The sequence below is a fragment of the Tenrec ecaudatus genome, chromosome 15 (genome assembly GCF_050624435.1).
Source record: "Tenrec ecaudatus isolate mTenEca1 chromosome 15, mTenEca1.hap1, whole genome shotgun sequence".
In the NCBI taxonomy this organism is placed as follows: Eukaryota; Metazoa; Chordata; class Mammalia; order Afrosoricida; family Tenrecidae; genus Tenrec; species Tenrec ecaudatus.
The window spans coordinates 61,862,599-61,870,313 of NC_134544.1; the positions used below are offsets into that span (position 1 = coordinate 61,862,599).

At 47.5% G+C, this 7,715-nt stretch overlaps 1 pseudogene; it reads right to left on the reverse strand.

Moving 5' to 3' along the window:
- Positions 1-1,516: 1,516 nt before the first annotated feature.
- LOC142427480 (MICOS complex subunit MIC10 pseudogene) lies at positions 1,517-2,675 on the reverse strand (annotated as a pseudogene).
- Positions 2,676-7,715: the final 5,040 nt, after the last annotated feature.

Here is a 7,715-nt window from a genome sequence, read left to right on the forward strand (position 1 = left end):
TGGAAGTGGACATTTTGCTTGTCAAAGTAGAGAGCAGTGGGGAAAACAGAAGACCCTTGACAAGATTGATTGGCACAGTGGCTAAAACAATTGTGAGGCTGGCGCAGGACCAGGCAGTGTTTCATTCTGATGGACTTAGGGTCTCTCTCTCTCTCTAAAATATTCACAAAATTTCAGAGAAGTAATATTCTATTTAGGAGCTCTGATAGTACAGTGGTTCTAGGCTTCTAACCGAAAGATGAGAGTTCAAATCTACCAGCAGCTCCTCAGGAGAAGATGTGTCAGCCAGCTTCTGTCGGGATTTACAGCCTTGGGAACCTGTGGTGCTGATCTCTTCTCCCATGTAGGGGCACTTTGAGTTGGAATAGACCGGATAGCAGTGGGTATTTTGGTCTGCAAACAGCTGTAAAACACACACACACACACACACACACACACACACACACACCAGTCCTTTCTGAAGGACTTCAGAAAGTTAATGGAAAAAAGGAATTAAATGATAATGAAAAATTTCCACCATCTTTTTTGACGCTCACTCACGTGTGTGTTTACATTCAGAAATCTACTTCCATCCCACTTTAGTATTCTAATTTAGAATCCGGCCATGGGATGCAAATAATTTCAAAAGACTTTACTTGGGAGCAGTTTGAAGTCCATAATCCTTTTCTAATGTTTAAGAATCACTAATAAGCTCCTAGAGGTTGGGGGAGAGAGTAGGACCTCCTCCCGAGGCCACCTGTCTATTTATAGTCTAACGGGCACCAGGGAATCTGGAACCCACAGTAAAGGAGGGCCACCCAATCCAGCTCTACAGCGTAATGAACTACATCTCAGAGAAACTAAGTCACGTGCTTGTTTGGGATCCCTTCCTAGTAAGTAAGTGCAGCAGCCGCATCAGAACACAGGGTTTCTGTTTTCTAGTTCTTGGTTTCTAACCAACTACATTCAAAGTTAAGGACTTTGAAAATGTGTATCTTAACAAGTACACACATGACGGCGTAGAGACTAGTAACATCGTGACCACCCATCAGGCGAAGAAGCAGGATATTTCCGTGTCTGCTGTGCCCTTCCTGATCACATCCGGTGTCTCCCCCTCCCCCATGTAGAGGTCACCACAAGACAGACTTAAGTCCATCACTCTTTACCTTTTAGCTTTCCCACCTCCAACAAGGGGCTCACACACAGGAACAATTGTGAGGACGGCACAGGACCAAGCTGTTTCATTCTGTTGTGCTTAGGGTTGTTATGGTTGGGAGAGTCTTTTTTTTTGTTTTCAGAGGGGGGTGGCTTCCTCGTTTATTTCCTTCAAGACCATAAGACCACCTCCTTGCCATTCCTAGAGAGAAAATTATACAACAAGAAACAAACTTGGTCTCAGATGCATAAACCGTGTGCTGGAGAATGAAGCATTACTGATCACATTGTTCAGCCGAGTGGGAACTCACTCCAGGGTCCTTCAATCTTCCTGAGGAATAAACCCGTTGCCTCTTTTTCCTCCCACTGGGATGATCTCCGGTCATTGCTCTTTGACAAATTTCCCACGAAGATGTGGAGTGTGGAGAGCATGCGGGAGTATGCAGGCATTCCTGATCCCATGCCAGAACCAAAGGCTGAGGGCCACCTTCTTTTAAAGACGATGCGTGAGAAAAGAATGCCTGATCGCAAACCAGTACCTACCTTCAGGACCGCATCGGCCATGCACCGTCCACTTCCTGCTGAGCTCTGAGTCTTACGCGTGTGGACCGCCTGCACATCTCTCCCTAAACAAGGCTTGTTTGGGTAGCTGGCGCAAACCTAGCTGTGTAAAGAACACGCTCTTCTCCTTGCCATTTGGAAACATGTCCCTTCAAAAATGGGGCGCTTTTAAGAAACAGAATTATTCCATGCTCTGAAATTGCAGCTCTTTAGATAGCGCACTCCTAGATTTTCACATCGTTCGCATCTTACAATTCTTCCTAAGACATTTTGAAAACCTTCAAATTTTAATTACTGTTTTAATTACTAAACGCTGGTCATGTTCTTAGAAAGCTCCTTCCATAACCCCGTGATGTTGTGTGACTAGATGCTGCGCATGCCTTCATCTGAGGATATTACTGAAAAGTTTTTTATTTTCTTTTAAATCTACATTGTAGGCTCGGACCATCCCTTTCAGTTGGGTCTTTCATGTTAGAGATCTCCACTCCTCCCCCCTCGACCCTCCAATGCCTGCTTGTGATGAAGAGTGGGGCACTGGAGCTGGCCAGAAGCTCTGAGCATGTGTGTGGCTGCTCAACTCTGACCTTCAGAGCCGGCACTTTGAGAAAGAGCTTCACTGGCGTCTGTTTTCAGAGCGTCCGCGCGGGTTTCTGCAATATTCTCATAGGCTAATGATGTGACGTCGAGGGTTCTTACCAACGAGAGAGCAGATTGCCCGGCACCCCTTCTCTTTAGTGCGCATGTGTCACTTCATCTTCCTTTTCGGTGCGGCCTCCAACTCTCAGAGGGCTGGAGAATCTCAACTTCCTCTTCGTCGCAAAGCCTTCGAAGGTGGGAGGGGGCCACTAAGGCATGGCTGCAGATCAGAATTGTCTGGCTCTCCGTTTCTCAACGTGTCCTTACTAGTCGCACCTCCTCACGTCCCTTTCCTGCGGGTCCTGGTTCTGCACGTTGCGCAGACTCCTTTGTGCTGACGCCATGTGAGACAGGGCAGAACTATGTCCCACTGGGCTTTCTGTTGTTGCTGTTTGCCAGTTAGATCACAAACTTATTCTTTTTAAAAAAGGTTACTAACACTTCATCCACAAGTCACACAATTCAACAGTTCAATCATGAAGAAGAGATGTACAATCTTCAATTTTAAAACTTTTCTTCTTAGATGCCTCCGGGTGAACTCAAACTTACAACCTTTTGGCTCCTTGTTGAGCATGTTAGCTGTTGGCACCACCCAGGCCCTTCCTTAGAGGTGGAGAATTCTGTGGTGTAAATCGTGTTAGCGTTCAGGCTTTTTCTCTACCACTTAGAGATCCAGCTGCCCTAGTTCTGCGTTGATAACGTCTTGCCCATTTGCTTTCCGTGTTCCAAATATAATCTGGATTAAAATTCTGGCTCCCAGTTGAGTATGTAACCTTTTGCAAGTTTAGAAAAATATCTACTGTACTCTTAAGTTGTTCAAAGAACTTGAGAAAAAGAATGTGTATTCTCGCATGTGTGCCTATCGTGCCGTGTGGCTCAGTGCATTGTCGTATCCTTATTCACCCCCTTGACCTTGGTAGGCCTGCAGCTTTTGCAGTGACAGATCCCACAGGCTGTGGCCGGATTTAAGTCTTGACTGGTAAGGTTACTTCCTTTTTCAAGGCCCCCATTCTTATTTTTAGGATTGTTACCCACCCACCAATTTGCGTGGCCCCTCCCATAAAATGGCCACATGAACCACTCTCGAGATCTAGGGTCCCGTGTGGATTGTTCATGTGTTCATCACGTGCTAAGTGCATTCCATGTCTTTGCGCTTCGATTCACAACAGGGAAGGCGTTTGGACAATATTGAATAGATAAAGCTGTGGTTGAGAGGATCAGAAAATACCTATCTTCTAGGATTGTTGTGAAGGCTCTATGAACATGTAAAGTGCTTAAAACTGTGCCAGACGTAAAATAACACTCACGGCATGCTCACCCTGTATTAACAGCAAAATGAATGGCTCCATGCAATTTGAGGTCCAGGAAAGATGTAAAGTGGGGGAGGGGGTGGGGAATTGTCTGAAGTTGGGATAAGCAGAGGCAGGAGTGACTCGGGCTCAGCAGCCTTGAGAGGGTATCTGCTGGTGAGAGTATACAGTTGGAATTGTGAAACACAAGAAAAGTTAGAAAGTAAGACCAAGAAATCAAGAAAAGCAGCTACAGTGTGATTAGGTAGTTTCAGCTGGAGAGGTTAGAATTGAATCTGAGGATGGAGTTAGGAGGTACCACTGAGCCTTTTGGGGGAGTGTCATGAGCGGCAGGAATGGCCGAAGGTGTTGGGGGATGTGGGTGGATGGGTGAAGCTGGAAGACCAGTTAGCAGGTGCGCACAGTAGCTTGAGAGATGAAGGATAGAATGGTAAAGAAAGGTCAGATGCCGAGGATCTTCCACAGATGGAGGAAAAGAAGGGGCCTAACATTCTCAAGCTTGTACCCATCTCACCTCTGTGACGCCTTTTCAGGGAGAACGTGGTGAGTTTCAAATGATTTAGTCACTCTCAGTAAACACACACACACACACACACACACACACACACATTTTAAAGATCATTTTCTTGCGGGCTCTTACAGTTTCTTATTACAATCCATACATTGATTGTATCAAGTTTATTTGTACATGTTTCCATCATTATTTGCTAAACATTTACTCCATTTGAGTCCTTGGTAGCTGCTTTTTTCCCTCCCCCCCCCCCCGCTCCCCACCCTGCATCAAGCATATTTGTACATACGTTGCCATCATTTTCTAAACATTTACTTTCTATTTGAGCCCTGTTATCAGATCCTCTTCACCCCACCTCATGACCCTTGATAAATTATAAATTATTATTTTCATATCTTACACTGACGGCTGTCTCCTTTCCCATATGGTTTCTGTTGTTCATCCCCCTGGGGGAGGGGTGGTGGCGGTGGTGGTGATTTGGCCATCATTGCGATTGGCGCCCCTTTCATCCCCACCTCGCCCCACCTTCTCCTTACCTTTCTGGTAATTGAAGGAAAAGAAAAGGCCGCTGTGTATTTTACCTTTGTAAAGGGACAAATGGAGAAAACTGACAACTACCACTTTCAATTGGTTCATGCCATCCCTGAGCCTAAATATAGGACTTGTAGTTGGTTTCTGTGTCTGTTGGAACCAGATGTTTTAAAAAGGTGTCCTGATACTAACAGAGGCTTCCCTAGTCCTTCGACCCCCACTGTACAAAAAACAAGTCTACAAGCATGGGCGAGATCCGACAGCATAGTAGCTTGGTTCTCAGGCTTGCTTCCCCATAACCACTACGGACGTCATAAATGCCGTGGCAAGATAATGTTCTGTAGCCTTTCCAATAAAGGTTTATAAAAAATTGATCTTAGAAAAGAAACCTTTATCAAGACGTTCATTCGTTCATACAAATATAGTTGCCAGTGAGTAGACTCCAACACCTTGCAAATTGATCTAAACATGGTCCATGCAGTATGGGCTGATGTAAAACAGGGCCCAGCCCCATATCATCCTGGTGATCTCATCCCTCACTGTGGCAATTGTGGAAATCCAGCTTTCTGGGGTCTCTCAGCCTTGGTGGCCTCTACTTCACCAAACATAATGTCTTCCTCTAGTGACGGACCCCATAATGGCATCAGGCAAGCTGGCTGTTGTCCGGTGGTGAGCCATAGTATTTTCATTTGCTGAGGTTCTGCAGATCATCCGGCTTTGCTTTCTAGCTTTCGTCTGTAAACTCCACTGAAACTGGCCCACTCTGGGTGAACCTGATGGTACTGGAAAACAGTGGCATAGCTTTCAGTATCACAGTGAGGTAGTTAAGTTTATTGTGCCAAGCTGGCCGATAAACACATGTGGGGTTAATTGAAGGGTGGAGGGATAATTGGCTCGGTAAGCTTCACCTTTCTAGTTCTCGGGTCTCTTGCTCTCTGATGATCGGACCAGGGTGCAGCTGCCTTAGCCAGTTCCCTGCTTTAGCTGGCAAGGCTCACTTCCTGCAAGATATCCCCAAGGAAAAGCCACATGGACCTACCCCAATGCAGCTCTGGGTGCTGGAGCAGCCATATGGAGACCCCTGCCAGCGCTGCGATGCTTACATTTACTGACTCCGCTTTCCTCCTTCAGTCGGCATCATTGCGTCTCTTTTGTGAGATGGAGAAGGACTTTGCTGTTTGGTGTTGGACATATGGGTTAATGTTGGACTTGTGGGCTTGGGCAGCACTGGGTTGGGATGTTTTCTTGATGCGCATTCAACCTTCACAGTTACACACATGCCACCACAGTACAACAAATTGACAGATGGGTAGTGAGACAACTAATGAGCACAATTGTATGGGTTGAACACCTCTGTTTGGAGCTGGGGCAGCATCTCTAAGATCCATGACACTAGGAGAGATATTAGTGCAAGAACCTGGCAGAATTTTAAAAAGAAATTACAATCGCAGCATGCTCTATAGATGCTGTTTTGAAAGCTTATAAGAAAGTTTGGGGCAGTGGTGCTGGGAGTCTCGTGGACGCATCGCTGTTACTAGCAGTGGGCAGCGGCGCAGGAGGCGACGGCACCACGCACACAGCACCGGGCGCTCTAAGCAGCAGCTGCTCCTACGATCCCATTAAGGTCGAGTTAAGTCCTGACTGTCGTAGAGGGTGTGAACCAAGTCCCAGCCTTTGTTTCCTTGGTATCTAAGGCTACTTCAGTGGAGGGAGTAACTGTAGACACCATCCTTCATCTTTCTTGAGGGCAGCTTTGGCTAATAAGACAAAAACACACCTCCGCCAAAGCCATTCATCCCTCAGTGCTAAAGAGCCGCCAGGACACAGAAATCCAAGGACCTTGGAATTGCATATCCAAGATCTGTCTGAAGGGACGGGGCTGGAAGACCAGATACACCAGACAATGACCCAGAGGCTCAGGGGAGCACCTCCTAAACTATGGGGGAGCAGTTCCTCAACTGGCCCCAGGCTGGGATGGGAGACAAGAGCGACAGGGGGCCTGGCTTCATAGTGCAGAATGGCAAAAGCCAAGGGACCATGTGGCTGAGGACCAGAGCGACTTAGCTGCTGGCTGGAGAGGTGCTGTGGTAGACCAGTGTATCCTTACTGATCCAGACTGGTGTGACCCATTCATTCCCTCCAGAAAACCCTTCACTGCGAGTCTGGTCTGAGTTGTGTATGGCCATCGCAGTGACCTAGAACCCAGCATAGATGCAGAATGGTGTGGGAGGTACGGCTGGTGTCAAACAAGCTAAAGATGGACGGACCCTGGAGGCTTGTCTGTCCTCTGCCTGTGACAGTAGGGAAGCCAGAGGATCAGACGAGGCATACCACCCCCCACCCCACCCTGTTAACTGCACTAGTTATATATTTTAAACACCTGTCGGCAAGCATATTTACAAACATGCACACCATACACTGACACACATTCACGTGTGCACTCGCACATTTTGCTGCTGTCAAGTGGACCCCACATTGCCTGGTCCTGCACTAGCTTCCTGACTGTTGAGCAGGTTCAAGCCCATGGTCGAGGCCAGTGTATTTGGTCTGCCTTCCATCCAAGGAGCTCATTGTGTTTAGCAATCCTCCTGGGATCCATACAGTGCTCACTGGCTAACTGTGGGAAGCAAATTGCCAGTGCTTTCTTCTTAGTCCATTGTAGGCTTTTAAACTCTGCTGAAACCTGTCCACCGTGGGGGATCCTGCTGCTAGCTGCATTATCAGGGGCGGAGCTTGGAGCATCATAGCCGCATGCAAGCCCCCACGGTGTGACAAAGGGACAGACGGACGGATGGTCCCACATTATGGATATCCACACTACAAGTGGACTTCGGAGGGCAGCCTTTGCTCCAAGAAATAAGCAGCCTCATCCCCCACCTCCAGGATGGTGAAGGGGCCGTGCGGGGCAGAGCAGTCTATGAAAGCACGGGGTCGCTCTCCAGTGCGGACGGACGAGGCTTTGGATGCCAGGGAGACGTTACCTCTAGCGACAAATGTGGAACACGGACAGTATTAAACAGAGAACACGGGGG